Source organism: Pseudophryne corroboree, chromosome 5, assembly GCF_028390025.1.
Source record: "Pseudophryne corroboree isolate aPseCor3 chromosome 5, aPseCor3.hap2, whole genome shotgun sequence".
Classification (NCBI taxonomy): Eukaryota; Metazoa; Chordata; class Amphibia; order Anura; family Myobatrachidae; genus Pseudophryne; species Pseudophryne corroboree.
The window spans coordinates 766,226,578-766,248,096 of record NC_086448.1 but is presented as its reverse complement, the minus strand read 5'-3'; the positions used below and the strand labels follow the sequence as shown (position 1 = coordinate 766,248,096).

Genomic DNA, 21,519 nt, shown 5'->3' with positions numbered 1-21,519 from the left:
CCCTTTTACGGAGAGCGCGCGCCTTCGTCGCGCGCTTAATTACAACCTTCACTTTTACATACCCCCACTTAAAAATTTCCACTTCAACCACTGGTTGTGTGTATTTTAATAGAGAATGATGTACCCTTGTATGTTGTTATAATATTAATTATATTTGTAAGAGCATAGACTAAGAAGTGGGAGGAGTCAGGAATACTAAGGGGAGGAGTCGCCGAGGTGGGCCTGTGTGCTTCAAAAATGCCAGGGCCTATTTTTAGTCCCAGTCCGGCCCTGCACATCAGTGACGAAAACGGGGGCGTGGCTCGTGTTCGCGGGCTCTCCCGCAAAGCCATGCCCCTTTTCTCATAGGCCACATCCCCTTTTCGGGCGGGAGTGCGCAGGTGTCCCTCTTTAAAGGTTAGTAATATTGGGAGGTATGCACTTCTCATATTTTAAAAACTTCAGTAAATTTGATCATTAATCCTAAACACTTAGAGGTCTCTTTATTAACATTATTTTTACTAAAATAATGTGAAAAAGAGTTTCATGAAAAACTGCTCCAAACCCTTTGATTCACTTTTTTCTTTTGTAATCCACATCGTATTCCCCATACTTATAATGGGAAATGCGATGTGGGCAAATTTACTAAAACAAAATTTGAAAAATACTGCAGTGTGCCCAGTGATAATCTTGCCAGTGGTTAAGGGGTCGTAGCCCCTTGCAAAGGCGTGAACAGCGCACACAGGGCCTGATGAATCACCTAGTAGGTGCTGTGGTTGGAGGAATGGAGGGTGCGGGGGAGACGCGGATGGGGGAGGCGGCAGGGGGTGCCGCAGGTGGGGGAGGGGTGGTTGCGGGGGTGGAAGAAGGCTTTGTGGGTGGCAACTGACCATTTTCTGGGAGTGGTTGGAAAAACGCAGGCGTGTCCAAGCGTTTGCAGGGCGGGTGTCTGACGTCAATTCCGGTCACGAACAGGCTGAAGTGATCGCAGTGACTGAGTAAGTTCTGGGCAACTCAGAAACTGCACAAAACGTTTTTGTACCGCTCGGCTGCACAAGCGTTCACACACTTGCAAAGTGAAAATACACTCCCCTATAGGCGACAACTATCTGATCGCTGCGCAGCAAAAAGTAGCTAGCGAGCTATCAACTCAGAATGACCCCCTAGGTTTTGCCTATTAGCTAACAAATTGGCTGCTGTGATCAGATCTGAATTAAGCCCATAGTGTAATAGAAGACTGAGCCGGACACTGCAGTGTCAGTCAGAGCTGGATTTAGGGGTCACGCTGCCCCTAGGCACAATGATATTGGCCGCACCCCCCCAAGCACCACGGGAAAGCGTGGCCACAGAATAGTACCAATTCACATTACACCACACAGTACTACTCCTTATACACACCAGGAAGAGCCCCTTATACATATGGCACCAGGTAGAACCCCTATCAGTTATCACACATTACGGCAGTCCCCTTTCATTAGAGAAGGAGAAGGTAGTATAAGCGCTCACCTTACGTGTGTCTGTAAAGATGAAAATAATTGTGACTTTGTTATCTAATGTATAAAGTTTATAATTGAGAATGCTGTACTATGTATCAAAGATGAAATGATGAGTATATGAAGATAATGGCTGTTTTTTCTTTGTCACAATGATTAGAATTGTAGTCCAACGACAAGAAGGTCAGGGCAGTGTCACTCAAATCAGGAGTTTCTCTATTAGAGTTGTCAGGGAATCCTTTAGGTAACCCTTATACCATAGGCCCCTAATCCCGGAGACTGTGGGGGTCATTCCGAATTGATCGCTCAGTAGCAACTTTTTGCAGCACTGTGATCAGGTTAAACTCGGCAAAACTGCGCATGCGTATGCACCGCAATGCGCAGGCGCATTGTACGGGTACAAAGAGGATCTGTTCTGGGCGATGTATTTAATGAAGAATCCATTCGCACAGCCGATCGCAAGGTGATTGATAGAAAGAGGGCGTTTATGGGTGTCAACTGACCGTTTTCTGGGAGTGTTTTCAAAAACGCAGGTATGTCCAAGCATTTGCAGGGCGGGTGTCTGAAGTGATCACAGCAGCTGAGTAAGTTCTGGGCTACTCAGAAACTGCACAAAACTTTTTTGTACCACGCGGCTGCACAAGCGTTCGCACACTTGCAAAGAGAAAACACACTCCCCCATAGGCGGCGACTATCTGATCGCAGCGCTGCAAAAAAATAGCTAGCGAGCGATCAGGTCTGAATTAGGCCCTTTGTCCACATGCATCTATGAGCCCTGTGATCCATGCAGTTTCAACCGAGCTGCGATTTTGAATATATAAAATATATATATATATATATATATATATATATATATATATTGTTTGTACTGTTCTGTGCACTGTACCTCAATATGCTGTAGCAATGTTTCATAGATGTGCTATAAACTGCAGTGTGTTTGTCACTTAGTAACCAGCTAGCTCGCTGCAGCCTTTGCCCAATATTGTGAGCTGTGAGGTGGTCAAAATTGACTGGAAATTAAAGTTATTGAGGTTAATAATACTCTAGGAACAAAACAAAAAAAAGACCCAAATTATGTAATTTTATATTTTTTTATAAATGATTTTCTCTTACGTCCTGGAGGATACTGGGGTTCCATTTAGCACCATGGGGTATAGACAGGTCCACTAAGAGCCATGGGCACTTTAAGAATTTGAGAGTGTGGGCTGGCTCCTCCCTCTATGCCCCTCCTACCAGACTCAGTTTAGAAAATGTGCCTGGAGGAGCCGGTCACACTTAAGAAGCTCCTAAAGAGTTTTCTACATTTATTTTATCTGTTTGTTATTTTCAGGCAGGGCTGGATGGCACCAGCCTGCCTGCTTCGTGGGACTTAGGAGTGGAACGGCCCAACCTCTTGAAGGGTTAATGGTCCCATTTCCTGCTGATAGGACACTTTGCAAGCCCCACCACGGCGAGCGCACATTCCCGCAGCACACCACCACCCCTAACAGAGCCAGAAGATTGAAGAGTGGTGAGTACTAAGCCGGCGTCCTGGTTAGCGGGTCGCTGGCCATTATGGCGGCATGAGGGTATGGAGACGCACGGCTTCTAACTAGGGCAGACTGCGTCTCCAGACACAGTACTGAGCTGCGTCTCAGTACACTGTACACAGTACCCACACTGGCATAAACAGCCTTAAAACGGGTTTCTCTTCATTTTAAACACCAGATTACCTCAGCCAGTATAAAAAAGCGGGAAGACAGCGCGCCATTGAGGGGGCGGGGCCTTCACTATGAGCGGATCCAGCAGCTCACCAGCGCCATTTTCCCGCTGCAGTGGACACAGACGCTGACTGACAGGAACGCGCAACTCGTCCGGAATGGCTCCAGTTTACCTCAGCGGTACCAGGGGGTCATAGCAGGGGGGGAGCGATTATTAGTGCACTAAGGGGGACATTTACTAAGCAGTGAAAAGAGCGGAGAAGTGAGCCAGTGGAGAAGTTGCCCCATCAACCAATCAGCAGCTCTGTATAATTTTATAGTACGCAAATTTTAGATGTTATTTCAGTGCTGACTGGTTGCCATGGGCACTTCTCCACTGGCTCACTTCTCCGTTCTTATCACTGCTTAGTAAATGTCCCCCTAAGTCCCCTATCAGGGTACTTAGTCTGCGACCCGGCATAGCTTGGCATTAGCGATAAGGGCGAGGTGGGGGCTGGCTCCAAATAACTCTGTGTCTCCCTGAAGGGCTCTTTGTGGGTTAATTGTGCTTAACCATTTCCTGTGTGTGTGTGTGTGTGTGTGTGTGTGTGTGTGTGTGTTGTCACATTTACATTATATCAGGCAAAGAGTGTGTTTCTTCTACAGCGGAGTGTTCCTCTACACCAGGGGGCTCACTACTGGGTACTCAGGACAGTGCACCTTCCCAGAATAGCGGGGCTGAACCGGAGTGGGTTAATTCCATTAAAGGAATGATCTCCAATATTTCTACGAAATTGTCCCGCAAGGAGAAAGAGACGCAATACTTAAGACAGACTGTCGATGAGTTTATGAACAGAGGCTCAGTCCCCGAAACAACATCTCTATCCCCTCCCATTTGTCCGCAAAAATGATCTCTGGCCCATATCCTGCAGTCTGACTCTGACGGGTCAGACATGGAGGAGGGTGAGGTGGATTTGGAGGGGGGATGCTACTCTGTCACAGGGTATAGAGGCTCTTATAGTGGCTATCAGAGATGTTCTGCAAATTCCAGAGGAGTGTGAGGAATCTTATTTTAATGTATGTCCTCAGTCACTTTTCCTGTGTCAAAGGAATTGAATACCCTGTTTGAAGAACCGTGGGTTAATCCTGATAAGAAATGTCAAATCCCTAAAAGGTTGCTCTCATCTTTTCCTTTTCCTCTGGAGGATAGGAAAAAATGGGAAAATCCACCGATAGTGGACGCATCAGTCTCCAGGCTGTTACGAAAAATTGTATTGCCCGTCCCTGGTGCAGCCTCCCTAAAAGACACGGCTGATTGTAAAATTGAGACTACACTCAAATCATTGTACACAGCTGCAGGGGTGGCCCAGAGACCCACTATTGCATGTGCGTGGATCACAAAAGCCATTGCTAAATGGTCAGGTAACCTAATTGAGGGGTTAGATTCCTTGTCTAAGGGGGATGTTGTTTTACTCCTGCAACATATACAGGACTCTGCAAACTTTATGGTGGAAGCCATAAAAGAGATAGGCTTGCTTAATGCATGCACCACCGCTATGGCAGTGTCAGCACGCAGGGGCTTGTGGCTACGCCAGTGGACTTCTGATGCGGACTCCAGGAAAGATGTGGAAGGCTTACCATTCACAGGAGAGGCCTTGTTTGGAGATGAACTAGACAAATGGATATCCAAAGCTACTGAGGGTAAGTCTATGTACTTCCTTCCGCAGCTCCCCCAACCAGGAAAGCTTATTCAACTTCAAATTTACAGTCCTTTCAGATGGCCAAGTTTAAGGGCAAATCCAGAGGTGCTTCTACGGCCTCCAGAGGCGCAAGAGGTAAACCACGAAAACCAGCAACTGCAGGTGCTTAGGAACAGAGCTCAGGCTCTGCTTCCTCAAAGCCTTCAGCATGACGGTGGACCGCGATGCCTGGAAGGCTGTCAGGTGGGAGCCTGACTAAAATTCTTCAGTCACATCTGGTCAACTTCATGCCGGGATCCCTGGGTCATAGATATTATTTCCCAGGGCTAATGACTGGAGTACCAGCAGCTCCCACCTCACAGATTCTTCAAATCAGGCTTACCAGTTTCACAAGAGGCAAGTATAACTTTACAGCATGCCATCTAAAAACTGGTACAGACTCAAGTCATTGTTCCAGTTCCACCTCATCTGCAAAACAAGGGGTACTATTCCAACTTGTTTGTAGTACCGAAACCGGACGGTTCGGTAAGGCCAATTCTGAACCTCCAGTCCTTGAACCCATACTTAAGAGTGTTCAAGTTCAAGATGGAGTCTCTGAGAGCGGTGATCTCAGGTTTGGAGGAGGGGGAATTCCTAGTGTCTCTGGATATCAAGGATGCGTACCTTCACATTCCGATCTGGCCGCCTCATCAGGCTTATCTACGGTTTGCTCGGCAGGACTGTCACTAACAGTTCCAGGCCCTGCCATTTGGTCTCTCCACGGCACCGAGGGTGTTCACCAAAGTGATGGCAGAGATGATGTTTCTACTCCACAAACAGGGAGTGAATATAATTCCGTACCTGGACGATCTTCTGATAAAGGCGCCGTCCAGGGAGAGGCTGCTGGACAGCATTGGTCTCTCAACCAAACTTCTCCAGGATCACGGGTGGATTCTGAACCTTCCGAAATCTCACCTAGAGCCAACATGGAAGATTCCATTCCAGGGAATGATACTGGATACGGAGTCGCAGAAGGTGTTCCTAGAGTTGGAAAAGGCATTGGTAATCCAATCGATGGTTCGGGATGTCCCGAAGCCAAACCTGATATCGGTGCATCTATGCATTCGCCTTCTGGGGAAAATGGTGGTTTCTTACAAGGTGCTTCAATATGGAAGGTTTCACGCAAGACCCTTCCAGCTCGATCTGTTAGACAAATGGTCCGGATCGCATCTTCACATGCACCAGAGGATCCATCTGTTGCCAAAAGGCAGGATATTCCTTCTGTGGTGGCTACAGACTTCTCACCTCATCGAGGGTCGGAGGTTCGTAATTCAGAATTGGATTCTGTTAACCACAGACGCAAGCCTCAGAGGTTGGGGAGCAGTCACCCAGGGGGTGCAGTTTCAAGGAAGATGGTCAAGTCAGGAAGTCATCCTTCCAATCAACATTCTGGAACTCAGGGCCAAATACAACGCCCTTCTGCAGGCCTCATATCTTCTTCATTCAGGTCAAGTCGGACAATGTGACGGCAGTGACGTACATTAACCGACAGGGCATAACGAAAAGCAGAGCGGCAATGTCAGAGGTGTCAAGAATTCTCCTATGGGCAGAAACAAACACTGTGGCTTTGTCAGCGGTCTTCATTCCAGGAGTAGACAACTGGGAAGCAGACTTCCTCAGCAGACACGACCTGCACTCGGAGGAGTGGGGCCTTCACCCGGAAGTGTTCAGGTGCTTGACAAGTCAATGAGGTTATCCACAAATCGACATGATGGCCTCTCGTCTCAACAAGAAGCTCAATCGGTATTGTTCCAGGTCGAGAGACCCCCAGGCAGTGGCGGTAGACGCTCTGATGACACCATGGGTATATCAGATGGTGTACGTGTTTCCTCCACTTCCTCTGATCCCAAGGATTCTAGATAGAATAAAAAGGGAAAAGGTTCAAGCAATACTCATTGCTCCGGACTGGCCAAGAAGGGCCTGGCACGCGGACCTTCTGGAGATGCTCCTCGAAGATCCGTGGCATCTACTTCTTCGCGAGGATCTTTTGCAACAGGGCCCGTTCATCTATAAAGACTTACCACGGCTACGTTTGACAGCATGGAAGTTGAATTCTAGCCAGAAGAGGGATTCCTGACAAGGTTATCCCGACTATGATCCAAGCCAGGAAGGGGGTAATGTCTAAACATTACCACCGTATTTGGAAAAAATATGTCTCTTGGTGTGAGTGCAGAAATTATTCTGCGGTGGAATTTCATCTGGGACGTTTCCTGCTTTTTCTGCAGGCAGGTGTGGATGTGGGCCTACGTCTGGCCTCCATAAAAGTCCAGATTTCGGCCTTGTCCATTTTCTTTCAAAAACAATTGGCTTCTCTCCCTGAGGCCCAGACGTTCTTCAAAGGTGTTCTGCACATCCAACCACCCTTTATGCCTCCCACGGCACCTTGGGATCTCAATTTGGTGTTGCAGTTCCTCCAATCGGACTGATTTGAACCGTTACTGGAGGTGGACGTAAAATATCTTACGTGGAAGATCATCACATTGTTGGCCTTGGCTTCAACAAGACGTGTGTCGGAGCTGGGGGCTTTGTCTCACAATAGCCCCTTATTTAATTTTCCATGAGGAAAGAGCTGAACTCAGAACACATCAGCATTTCTTCCTAAAGTGGTGTCTACTTTTCACATCAACCAACCTATTGTGGTTCCAGTTGTCACCGACACCTCTGATACTTCAAAGTCTTTGGATGTTGTGAGGGCTTTGAAGGTGTATGTAAAGCGAATAGCTCGTCACAGAAAATCGGACTCACCGTTTGTTCTTTATGATCCCAATAAAATTGGGTGTCCTGCTTCAAAGCAGTCCATTGCACGCTGGATCAGGCTCACTATCCAGCATGCTTATTCCACAGCAGGTTTGCCAGTTCCAAAATCTGTACAGGCCCACTCTACCAGGTCGGTGGGTTCTGCCTGGGCGGGTGTCTCGGCTTTACAGCTCTGCCGAGCAGCTACTTGGTCAGGTTCGAACACGTTTACTAAGTTCTACAAGTTCGATACTTTGGCCTCTGAGGACCTTCAGTTTGGTCAATCAGTTCTGCAGGAACCTCAGCACTCTCCCACCCGGTTTGGGAGCTTTGGTACATCCCCATGGTACTAAATGGAATCCCAGTATCCTCTAAAACGTAAGAGAAAATAGGATTTGAATTACCTACCGTTAAATCCTTTTCCTATTTTTATCCTATTTTTTTGTTAAAATCCAAACCAGTCACGAAGGTTTGGCAAATCCAAATCTAAATCCAAAACTGGACAATGAATTAGAGCCAAATCCAGCAAAATGGTCCGGCGCACCACCTCTGAAACTGGGGTGCAAGCAAAATGTGGCCACAAAAGAACTTGAATAAACAAAGGCATTATTCTACCGCACTCTCCACTACCATAGCTAGGATGCAGTCTTTATGTGATCACATAAAGTTAAGCGTAACACACTTCACTATGTGGGACTAACGTTCCCTATAATTATATAGGCTAAAACTTGGAGTGACCATGGTGCAATGGGTGAGGGCAGAGTTTCTAACAATTTTGTTTTGTTTAAACAATATGGTCAATGGCAGTGAGAGGGTGGTACTGATTACCTGGGCCTGTTGAAGCTAGCTGCTGAGGGGGACCATTGTCCCTATTTGCAGCACGCGGTGCCATTTCCCAGTCCCAAGCACAGTACTTTCCTCTTTTTTTTTTACTTGAGGGGGCATGGCCACGTCTCTCTGATTTGGTCACACTCCCTTCAGTAACCAGGCCCTGGGGTTTTCTCAATGGCCCTGAATCTTGTCACATCCATTGTGTACCGCAGATATGGTAAAGTGTAGCAATTGTCGTACAAACATAAGCATATCCAAACGTTTTCCTATTATCTTTTTATCATAATGTATATATCTTCACTCTTATAAAATGTTTGCATTGTGCATATGACTCCCTGTACCATTGTCACTTACAAGGTTTCCCTTCTCTTTATAGGAACGAGACGTCTTCCACATGGCGAAGCAACCTGCCACACATACGCCCGGAATAAGGCGTAAGAATGAAATGGGTGTGAATCTTTGTGCTGGTGTGGGTCTTTCTCTAACATCTATGTAATCTACAGTAACTGCTGCCTTAAATCCTTTGTAGAGTCAATGGGGGGGGGGGGGGTATTTCTCTAACGTCCTAAGTGGATGCTGGGGACTCCGTCAGGACCATGGGGATAGCGGCTCCGCAGGAGACAGGGCACAAAAATAAAGCTTTAGGATTAGGTGGTGTGTACTGGCTCCTCCCCCTATGACCCTCCTCCAAGCCTCAGTTAGGTTTTTGTGCCCGTCCGAGCAGGGTGCAATCTAGGTGGCTCTCTTAAAGAGCTGCTTAGAAAAAGTTTTTTAGGTTTTTTATTTTCAGTGAGTCCTGCTGGCAACAGGCTCACTGCATCGAGGGACTTAGGGGAGAGAATTTCAACTCACCTGCGTGCAGGATGGATTGGATTCTTAGGCTACTGGACACCATTAGCTCCAGAGGGAGTCGGAACACAGGTCTCACCCTGGGGTTCGTCCCGGAGCCGCGCCGCCGACCCCCCTTACAGATGCTGAAGATTGAAGGTCCGGAAACAGGCGGCAGAAGGCTCTTCAGTCTTCATGAAGGTAGCGCACAGCACTGCAGCTGTGCGCCATTGTTGTCACACACTTCACACCAAGCGGTCACGGAGGGTGCAGGGCGCTGCTGGGGGCGCCCTGGGCAGCAATATTTTAATACCTTAAGGCAAAAGAATACATCACATATAGCCATTAAGGCTATATGTATGTATTTAACCCATGCCAGTTATCTAAATCTACGGGAGGAAAGCCCGCCGAAATAGGGGGCGGGGCTTATTCTCCTCAGCACACAGCGCCATTTTCCTGCTCAGCTCCGCTGTGAGGAAGGCTCCCAGGACTCTCCCCTGCACTGCACTACAGAAACAGGGTAAAACAGAGAGGGGGGGCATTTTTTGGCGATATATTGGATATATTTAAGCTGCTATAAGGAACAACACTTATATAAGGTTGTTCCCATATATATTATAGCGTTTGGGTGTGTGCTGGCAAACTCTCCCTCTGTCTCCCCAAAGGGCTAGTGGGGTCCTGTCTTCGATAAGAGCATTCCCTGTGTGTCTGCTGTGTGTCGGTACGTGTGTGTCGACATGTATGAGGACGATGTTGGTGTGGAGGCAGAGCAATTGCCGATAATGGTGATGTCACCCCCCAGGGAGTCGACACCGGAATGGATGGCTTTGTTTATGGAATTACGTGATAATGTCAGCACATTACAAAAATCAGTTGACGACATGAGACGGCCGGCAAACCAGTTAGTACCTGCCCAGGCGTCTCAGACACCGTCAGGGGCTGTAAAGCGCCCTTTACCTCAGTCGGTCGACACAGACCCAGACACAGACACTGAATCTAGTGTCGACGGTGATGAAACAAACGTATTTTCAAGTAGGGCCACACGTTATATGATCACGGCAATGAAGGAGGCTTTGCATATCTCTGATACTGCAAGTACCACAAAAAGGGGTATTATGTGGGGGGTGAAAAAACTACCTGTAGTTTTTCCTGAATCAGAGGAATTAAATGATGTATGTGATGAAGCGTGGGTTAACCCAGATAGAAAAATGCTAATTTCAAAAAAGTTATTAGCATTATACCCTTTCCCGCCAGAGGTTAGGGCGCGCTGGGAAACACCTCCTAGGGTGGATAAGGCGCTCACACGCTTATCAAAACAAGTGGCGTTACCGTCTCCTGATACGGCCGCCCTCAAGGATCCAGCGGATAGGAGACTGGAAACTACCCTAAAAAGTATATACACACATACTGGTGTTATACTGCGACCGGCCATCGCCTCAGCCTGGATGTGCAGTGCTGGGGTCGTCTGGTTGGATTCCCTGACTGAAAATATTGATACCCTGGATAGGGACAGTATTTTATTGACTATAGAGCAATTAAAGGATGCTTTCCTTTATATGCGAGATGCGCAGAGAGATATTTGCACTCTGGCATCGAGAGTAAATGCGATGTCCATATCTGCCAGAAGGAGTTTATGGACGCGACAGTGGTCAGGTGATGCGGATTCCAAACGACATATGGAAGTATTGCCGTATAAAGGGGAGGAATTATTTGGCGTCGGTCTATCGGATCTGGTGGCTACGGCAACTGCCGGAAAATCCACCTTTTTACCTCAGACCCCCTCCCAACAGAAAAAGACACCGTCTTTTCAGCCGCAGTCCTTTCGTTCCTATAAGAACAAGCGGACAAAAGGACAGTCATATCTGCCTCGGGGCAGAGGAAGGGGTAAGAGAGGGCAGCAAGCAGCCCCTGCCCAGGAACAGAAGCCCTCCCAGGGTTCTGCAAAGCCCTCAGCATGACGCTGGGGCCTTACAAGCGGACTCAGGAATGGTGGGGGGTCGACTCAAGAATTTCAGCGCACAGTGGGCTTGCTCACAGGTGGACCCCTGGATTCTGCAGGTAGTATCTCAGGGTTACAGGTTGGAATTCGAGAAGTCTCCCCCTCACCGGTTCCTAAAGTCTGCTTTGCCAACGTCTCCCTCAGACAGGGCGACGGTATTGGAAGCCATTCACAAGCTGTTTTCTCAGCAGGTGATAGTCAAGGTACCCCTCCTACAACAGGGAAAGGGGTATTACTCCACGCTATTTGTGGTACCGAAGCCGGACGGCTCGGTAAGACCTATTCTAAATCTGAAATCTTTGAACCTGTACATACAAAAATTCAAGTTCAAGATGGAGTCACTCAGAGCAGTGATAGCGAATCTGGAAGAAGGGGACTTTATGGTGTCCCTGGACATAAAGGATGCTTACCTGCATGTCCCAATTTGCCCTTCACATCAAGGGTACCTCAGGTTCGTGGTGCAATACTGTCATTATCAGTTTCAGACGCTGCCGTTTGGATTGTCCACGGCACCTCGGGTCTTTACCAAGGTAATGGCCGAAATGATGATTCTTCTGCGAAGAAGAGGCGTATTAATTATCCCTTACTTGGACGATCTCCTGATAAGGGCAAGGTCCAGAGAACAGCTGGAGGACGGAGTAGCACTAACCCAAGTAGTGCTGCAACAACACGGGTGGATTCTGAATTTTCCAAAATCTCAGTTGACCCCGACAACACGTCTGCTGTTCCTGGGAATGATTCTGGACACGGTTCAGAAAAAGGTGTTTCTTCCGGAGGAGAAAGCCAGGGAGTTATCCGAACTTGTCAGGAACCTCCTAAAACCAGGGACAGTGTCTGTGCATCAATGCACAAGAGTCCTGGGAAAGATGGTGGCTTCTTACGAAGCGATTCCATTCGGCAGATTCCACGCACGAACTTTTCAGTGGGATCTGCTGGACAAATGGTCCGGATCGCATCTGCAGATGCATCAGCGGATAACCTTATCGCCACGGACAAGGGTGTCTCTTCTGTGGTGGTTGCAGAGTGCTCATCTGTTAGAGGGCCGCAGATTCGGCATACAGGACTGGGTCCTGGTGACCACGGATGCCAGTCTGAGAGGCTGGGGAGCGGTCACACAAGGAAGAAACTTCCAGGGAGTATGGTCAAGCCTGGAGATGTCTCTTCACATAAATATACTGGAGCTAAGAGCGATTTACAATGCTCTAAGTCTGGCAAAACCCCTGCTTCAGGGTCAGCCGGTGTTGATCCAGTCGGACAACGTCACGGCAGTCGCCCACGTAAACAGACAGGGCGGCACAAGAAGCAGGACAGCAATGGCAGAAGCTGCAAGGATTCTTCGCTGGGCGGAAGATCATGTGATAGCACTGTCAGCAGTATTCATTCCGGGAGTGGACAACTGGGAAGCAGACTTCCTCAGCAGACACGATCTACACCCGGGAGAGTGGGGACTTCATCCAGAAGTCTTCCACATGATTGTGAACCGTTGGGAAAAACCAATGGTGGATATGATGGCGTCCCGCCTCAACAAAAAACTGGACAGGTATTGCGCCAGGTCAAGAGATCCTCAGGCAATAGCTGTGGACGCTCTGGTAACACCGTGGGTGTTCCAGTCAGTGTATGTGTTCCCTCCTCTGCCTCTCATACCAAAAGTACTGAGAATTATACGGCAAAAGGGAGTAAGAACGATACTAGTGGCTCCGGATTGGCCAAGAAGAACTTGGTACCCGGAACTTCAAGAGATGCTCACGGAGGATCCGTGGCCTCTACCTCTGAGACGGGACCTGCTTCAGCAGGGACCGTGTCTATTCCAAGACTTACCGCGGCTGCGTTTGACGGCATGGCGGTTGAACGCCGAATTCTAAAGGAAAAAGGCATTCCGGAAGAGGTCATTCCTACACTGGTAAAAGCCAGGAAGGAGGTGACTGCACAACATTATCACCGCATTTGGAGAAAATATGTTGCGTGGTGTGAGGCCAGGAAGGCCCCCACGGAGGAATTTCAACTGGGTCGATTCCTACATTTCCTGCAAACAGGATTGTCTATGGGCCTCAAATTGGGGTCCATTAAGGTTCAAATTTCGGCCCTGTCGATTTTCTTCCAGAAAGAATTGGCTTCAGTTCCTGAAGTCCAGACTTTTGTAAAAGGAGTACTACATATACAGCCCCCGGTTGTGCCCCCAGTGGCACCGTGGGATCTTAATGTAGTCTTGGATTTTCTCAAATCCCATTGGTTTGAGCCGCTCAAATCGGTGGAGCTGAAGTATCTTACATGGAAAGTAAGCATGCTACTGGCCCTGGCTTCAGCCAGGAGAGTATCAGAATTGGCGGCTTTATCATATAAGAGCCCATATCTGATTTTCCATACGGACAGGGCAGAACTGCGGACGCGTCCTCATTTTCTGCCTAAGGTGGTGTCAGCGTTTCACCTGAACCAACCTATTGTGGTGCCTGCGGCTACTAACGAGTTGGAGGATTCCAAGTTGTTGGACGTGGTCCGGGCATTGAAAATATATATTTCAAGAACGGCGGGAGTCAGAAAGTCTGACTCACTGCTTATATTGTATGCACCCAACAAGATGGGTGCTCCTGCTTCTAAGCAGACGATTGCTCGTTGGATTTGTAGCACAATTCAACTTGCACATTCTGTGGCAGGCTTGCCACAACCTAAATCTGTCAAGGCCCATTCCACAAGGAAAGTGGGCTCATCCTGGGCGGCTGCCCGGGGAGTCTCGGCATTACAACTCTGCCGAGCTGCTACTTGGTCAGGGGCAAACACGTTTGCAAAATTCTACAAATTTGATACCCTGGCTGAGGAGGACCTTGAGTTCTCTCATTCGGTGCTGCAGAGTCATCCGCACTCTCCCGCCCGTTTGGGAGCTTTGGTATAATCCCCATGGTCCTGACGGAGTCCCCAGCATCCACTTAGGACGTTAGAGAAAATAAGAATTTACTTACCGATAATTCTATTTCTCGTAGTCCGTAGTGGATGCTGGGCGCCCATCCCAAGTGCGGATTGTCTGTAACACTTGTACATAGTTATTGTTACAAAAAATCGGGTTGTTATTTGTTGTGAGCCGTCTGTTCAGAGGCTCCTACGTTTGTCATACTGTTAACTGGGTTCAGATCACAAGTTATACGGTGTGATTGGTGTGGCTGGTATGAGTCTTACCCGGGGTTCAATATCCTTCCTTATTGTGTACGCTCGTCCGGGCACAGTATCCTAACTGAGGCTTGGAGGAGGGTCATAGGGGGAGGAGCCAGTACACACCACCTAATCCTAAAGCTTTATTTTTGTGCCCTGTCTCCTGCGGAGCCGCTATCCCCATGGTCCTGACGGAGTCCCCAGCATCCACTACGGACTACGAGAAATAGAATTATCGGTAAGTAAATTCTTATTTATTATACTGAGGGGCTTGTTGGGGTAAACTGTGATCTGTGATCCGGTTAGCTCTAGAAGAGGCTAGAAGCATTGTGGCAGACTGGAGAGAAGTTATGTACACCTTAGGTGTACCTGTGGACAATAATCTGTACCAGTATCTCCCGACCTCCATTGCCTCGCAACTCAGAACAGCACATATATAATATTATGCAACTTCAAGGGTACAAATCATAGTATACATGAACCGGTATTGCCTAGGTGAAAAGTGTTTTATCAAATGCTCCGTGATATTCAAAAGTCAGGAGCCATGTACATGAAGATTAACCCCACAGCATCATATGGTGCAGTTCCAGGGGCATGACTAGAACTTTGTGGGCCCCATAGCAAATTCTTGAAAGCCCCCCCCCCCCCCCACACACACACACCATTGGCACTACAATGCCCCTTAGGGGGGCAGGAGAGAGGGGGGGAGTGAGAGATAAGGAGGATGTCAAAAGTAGAAAGAGAGAAAGAGAAAAAGAGGTGCAAGAAAGAAGGTTTCATGAAAAAAGAGGAATGAGAGAGGGGAGTTAGAGATGGTGTCAGGGAGAAAGAGAAAAAAAGGGACGAGATGGGAGAGGGTGTCAGAGAGAGAAAGGGAGGAGGAGTAAGAGAGAGTGAGGGGTGCTAGTGGGAGTGAGAGAGAGAGAGTGCCAGGGCCGGAGGGAGAGAGAAAGAGGAGAGCAAGAGAGAGTGAGTGAGTTTCAGGGAAAGAAAGAGGGAGAGAGAGAGAGAGAGAGAGAGAGAGAGAGAGAGAGAGAGTGGGTATCAGTTAGAGAGATAACAATAGAGATAGTGTCAGGAAAAGAGAGAGGGGGAGAGAGAAAGAGAGACAGTGTCAGAGAGAGAGAGAGAAAGAGAGCGACATAGGGGGATATTCAATTGTTTGAAAGGTCAGTTGGGTGTCTGTTTTTTCCTATCTAATAGACAGGAAAAAACAAGCACCCAACCGACTTTTCAAACATTTGAATCCCCCCCATAGTGTCAGAGAGAGAAAGAGACAGTGTCAGAGGGAAAAAGAGATTGTCAGAAAGAGAGAAAGACAGTGTCAGAGAGAGAGACAGTGTCAGGGAGAGAGAGAAAAAAAAGAGAGAGAGGAGGAAGAGAGAGAGTGTTAGGGAGAGGAGAGAAATGGAGTAGGAGTGAGCGAGACAGACACTACTTAGATTGACGGCATAGACGGACAGAGCACCATACGGGGGCGTAGATAAATAGGTGGACTGACTGACGGGGAGTATAGACGGACAGACAGAGCACCATATGGGGGCATAGATGGATAGACGGTCATTGGGCGGGCATAGATGAACAGACAGATGGATGGGGGGCATAGATGGGCAGAGCACAATATGGGTACATAGACAGATGGACAATGCACTATATGGGGCATAGACAGACAGACGGATGGACGTGGGGGACATAGACGGATGGACAGAGCACCCTGGGGGGGCATAGATGGATAGATGGACAGATGGCGGGGGTCGGGAATAGACGTACAGATGGACGGGGGTGGACATAGATGGACGGACATAGACGGACATGGTGGGGCATAAACAAACAGATTATAGATGGTAGGGAAGAGTGGGGAGTGTGCAGCACGGATCGTACTGCAGCTATGCTTCCTGGTTCCCTCCAACAAGCCGCGGCTCCGGTCACACATTGAGGGCGGCTCTGCACCCCGCCTCCCAACAGCCTCCCTTCCTCCCAGGAAGTAAACTGTCAGTCCCCGAACCTGGCGTGCAACAGTACTAAATTAAAAAAAAAAAAAAAAAAAAGATTTTTGATTTTTTTTTCAAAAGGGTGCAGTGGGATTGCTTGCTGGGCCTTTGGGCCCCCTACTTGCGTCCCCTGCACCCTCTATAGTTACCACTGTCCCTGTCCCGGCCACTACACACTTCAGAATGGCAAGTGTCAATTAGTGCAGTGTCGGAGAGACAATTTGTAGATTTCATTGTCCCTGCTAATACATATTCCCAAGCAGCACTCGCTGAGGAGAGATCTAGGGGGCCATTCCAAGTTGATCGTAGCTGTGCTAAATTTAGCACAGCTACGATCATCTCCCCAGACATGCGGGGGGACGCCCAGCACAGGGCTAGCCCGCTCTGCATGTCTGTCGCCCCCCCCCCCCCCCCCCCCCCGCACAAGTACAAGTACAAAAGCAACGCACAGCGGCAATGCTTTTGTACTTGTTGAGTATCTCCCGGCCAGTGCAGCTCCTGCGGCTGCCCGGGAGTTGCTCGTCGCTGCCCCTGGTTGCAGCGGCTGCGTGTGACATCACGCAGCCGCTGCAGCCCCCCCCGCACGGTCTGGCCACGCCTGCATTGGCTGGACCGCGCCCCCAAAACGGCGGCCAAACGCTGCCATGCCGCCCTCTCCCACCCAGCGACCACCTCTGCCTGTCAATCAGGCAGAGGCGATCGCTAGGGAACGATGGCCTTCGGCTGTCCGACATGCGCCGGCGCACTGCGGCGCATGCGCAGTTCCGACCAGATTGCTGAGCTGCGAACAACTGCAGCGAGCGATCGGGTTGAAATGACCACCTAGTGCAGAGCCCTTTTCCCATATTTTGATGCCTACTTGGCAGCCGTTTCATCATTCCATCAAAGGAGGAAGGAGGGGAGGAGAGAGTCTGGCCAGCCAGGGGGTGAGTGCCTACACTTGTTACTGTGCTTGTCACTGCTGAGAGCCGGGAGTATGCGTCAGACCCGGAGGTGCAGGGAGGATGTCACAAGCAGCGGGGTGGTCACAAGCGGGGTGCAATCGCAGGGGGTGGGGGCTGGTCACATGTGGGATGCAGTCGCGGGAGTGGGGGGCGGGTCACATGTGGGATGCAGTCGTGGGAGCTGGTGACATGCGGGATTCAGTCATGGGAGCAGGGGACAGGTCACATGCTGGATGCAGTGGCGGGAGTGGGGGGCGGGTCACATGTGGGATGCAGTCCTAGTAGCTGATGACATGCGGGATTCAGTCATGAGAGCAGGGGACAGGTCACATGCTGGATGCAGTGGCGGGAGTGGGGGGCGGGTCACATGTGGGATGCAGTCGTGGGAGCTGGTGACATGCGGGATTCAGTCATGGGAGCAGGGGACATGTCCCATGCTGGATGCAGTGGCGGGAGTGGGGGGCGGGTCACATGTGGTATGCAGTCGTGGGAGCTGGTGACATGCGGGATTCAGTCATGGGAGCAGGGGACAGGTCACATGCGGGATGCAGTGGCGGGAGTGGGGGGCGGGTCACATGTGGGATGCAGTCGTGGGAGCTGGTGACATGCGGGATTCAGTCATGGGAGCAGGGGACAGGTCACATGCGGGATGCAGTGGCGGGAGTGGGGGGCGGGTCACATGTGGGATGCAGTCATGGGAGCAGGGGACAGGTCACATGTGGGATGCAGTGGCGGGAGTGGGGGGCGGGTCACATGTGGGATGCAGTCGTGGGAGCTGGTGACATGCGGGATTCAGTCATGGGGGCAGGGGACAGATCACATGCTGGATGCAGTGGCGGGAGTGGGGGGCAAGTCACATGTGGGATGCAGTCATGGGAGCGGGGGACGGGAGTCTGAATCAAGGAGGGTGCTGCCTGGTGGGGCGGAAATATGCCGGGTTCAGAGGAGTAGACAGTGCTACAGAGTTTGGGCGGTCGCAGCATCCCTGCCCCAGGTCTCTTGAAGAGGAGGAGCTCAGCTGATCTTTCATCGGCAGCGTGCGGCGTTGCCCGCCAGTGGACGGCGCCCATAGGCATCTGCGTAAAGCTGCCTAATGGTTGCGCCGGCCCTGGCTGTAAGCCTTTTGTTGAACAGCATTTTCCACATTCAGAGCGGGATGTACTAAGCCTTGAAAAGTGATAATTTCACTGTGATAAAGTACCGGTCAATCATCCCCTAACTGCCATGTCACAGGCGGTATCTGGTCTCTAGGTCGACCACACTGAGGTCAACAATGTCTAGGTCGACCACTATTGGTCGACAGTAACTAGGTCGACAGGGTTTCTAGGTCGACAGGTCAAAAGATCGACATGAGTTTTTCACAATTTGTTTCTTTTTTTGAACTTTTTCATACTTAATGATCCATGTGGACTACGATCAGGAATAGTAACCTGTGCCATGCGCAGCAAGGCACCATGCCCGAAGCATGGCGAGCGAACACGTTGCACTAATTGTGGTTCCTGGTCACTTTTCAAGGCTCAGTGTATCCCGCCCTCAGGGAGTATGTATGGATTTCATCAGGGATACAAAGCTATGGTGGTGTGTGTAGCCAGTGATCGGGATGAAAGTGGAAATGACCGATTATACAGCAGCTTAGAGCAGGATGTGTAATAGGAGAGAGGGGGAGAATATGTGGGAACAATGGAATTGCTGATGGTCTGTATCAGCATCAAGCTCACACAAATCTTACTTATCACTGAGAAATATTGTAAAAATAATAATATTTTATTTATATAGTGCTATACTCCCATAGGATTCCGGCGTCTGGCTGGCGCGGCTCCCGGCGGTTCCCCGGGGCGGGGGCGCCGCCATGACACCCGGCATCACGTGGGCGGGGAGCAGGTGACGTCAATAGACTGTTCCGCCAATCCAGCGGAGGCGCGAGATTCAAAGTCAGAGCCTCGGCGCCTGAGTATCGTCTTTTCCCCTGACGTGGATGCCAGTGCTCTTGTTCCTGACGTATCTCTCTGCAGTCGTACCCCAGTGTCTCCGGCACTTCCAGGTGCCAGTTGCTGCACAGTTCAGTGTATACTGCGGCTGGTGTGTTTCTCTGCAATCCAGTCACCAGTGCTTCTTGGAGTCAGCGTGTGCTGCGGGCTAAACGCCGCTCTCAAGTTCTACAAATCATCAGTGTCTTTAATCACTGCTCTCAAGTTCTACAAATCATCAGTGTCCTTAATCTCCGCTCTCAAGTCACACAAATCATCAGTGTCTTTAACCACCACTCCCAAGTTTTGCAAGTTGCCAGTGTCTTTAACCACCGCTCTCAAGTTCTACAAATCATCAGTGTCTTTAATCACCGCTCTCAAGTCATACAAATCATCAGTGTCTTTAACCACCGTTCTCAAGTTCTACAAATCATCAGTGTCTTTAACCACCGTTCTCAAGTTCTACAAATCATCAGTGTCTTTAACCACCGCTCACAAGTGTTTCAAATCGTCAGAGTCTTTAACCACCGTTCACCAGTTCTTCAAATCACTGGTATCTTTAAAAACATCACTTACAAGTTCTTCAGTCATTATTATCTTGTACCAACACTCACAAGTACTTCTTTTCCTGGAATCCTTAGCATTGCTTACAAGTTCTCCTATAGGCCTGGACATTTCCCCATACGTTCCTTCTCTGCTATGTGACATTGTGTTGCCCCCTTCCTGCAATAAAGTTCTTTAATATTTTCACCAAGCTTTACTGTCAGAGTCCTGTATGAGGAAGAGCTATATTAAGCCATCCCTGTTCCGACCCAACTGTGGTTCCTCTCCCCTACCATCGGGAGAACCCCCGAGTTCACAACACCCCCAACCTAGGTCAGTGACATGGTCATTCCGAGTTGATCGCAGCCAGCAACTTTTTGCTGCTGCTGCGATCAACTAGTCCACGCCTATGGGGGAGTGTATTTTAGCTTTGCAGGGCTGCGATCGCTTGTGCAGCCCTGCTAAGCTAAAAATATTTCAAGCAGAACAAGACTAGCCCTGGACATACTTACCCTGTGCGACGATCTCAGCAATGCTGGGGCCGGCTTGGACGTCAGACATCCGCCCTCCGTTCTCCTGGACACACCTGCGTTTTCTTCACCACTCCTCGAAAACGGGTCCAAACGGTCTGGTGACGCCCAGGAACGCCTTCTTTCTGTCAATCTTCTTGCGATCGGCTCTGCGACCGCTTTCTTCGCTGGGCGCGACATAACCCGGCGCGTCGTTGGGCAACGACGTGCGTGCGCAGTGCGGCCGCCGCGCATGTGCTTTCCAGACCCGTTCGCACCACAGCAACAAACTGCTGTGTGCGAACGGGTCGGAATGACCCCCATCAAGCATAGTACATATTACAAGTCTATAGTATTACAGCCAGTAAAGGGATCACACAGAAATAATGAAATACAACAAAACCATGAGAGCACAATAAGCATACCGTCCGGTTGGTGCAGACATTTTGGATAATAACTTCCATGGGTTATATATTCTACCCACAAATGGTACGAGGTGAGGCAGCCATCTTGGACACACTGTGTAGGATTGGTGCAATAGGTCAAGCCTAGAAGAGATGATACAAAATGGGTGATTGCAGTGTCCTAACGTTAGGAGTAGGGTCCCACCATAGTCATCAGGTCGATGTCTTTTTGATACCATGCACGAGCGTACCAGATGACGCAGCCATGTTGGGCACACTACAAAGGTTACACTGTTGGGAGATACAAGGACCAAAGGCCTGTGTGGGAGAATTGGCAAGTGTGCGGCAGTATGATATACTCTGTATGAACTGATCCACGTACAGCAACTCCCACCCACAGGGGAACCATCAAAGGCAGCCATTTGGGGCGCACTGTGTAGGTTGATGCTGGCAAGGGGTGCAAACGATAGCCGTATAGCATACAGGTATAGCATACATGGTAACAGACAACAGTAGCTAGGGCCAAAAATAATGGTAGACAGAGTGATAGTAGATGACAGGCAAAAGTAATGATGGTCAGTACAATGAATTCAAAATAAACAGTAAAATTCTGAAAACATGGTAAGTTGGTAGGCATATTGAGACCTGGAGCTGGATGGAAGTATCTCTGGCAATGCAGCTAAGCCAGCAGCACGGTTGACAGTGGAGAAAGTCCAAGTGAGATAAGGGGCCCCTG

The 21,519-nt window shown here is 49.4% G+C and overlaps 1 long non-coding RNA gene across 1 annotated transcript in view; it reads right to left on the bottom strand.

The window, feature by feature from the left end:
* LOC134928478 (uncharacterized) overlaps positions 1-21,519 on the bottom strand; it is a 64,583-nt gene that overhangs the window by 29,044 nt on the left and 14,020 nt on the right. The window contains exon 2 of the long non-coding RNA XR_010177937.1: positions 20,805-20,927. This is a non-coding gene — a long non-coding RNA (uncharacterized LOC134928478). The remainder of the gene's footprint in view (positions 1-20,804; positions 20,928-21,519) is intronic.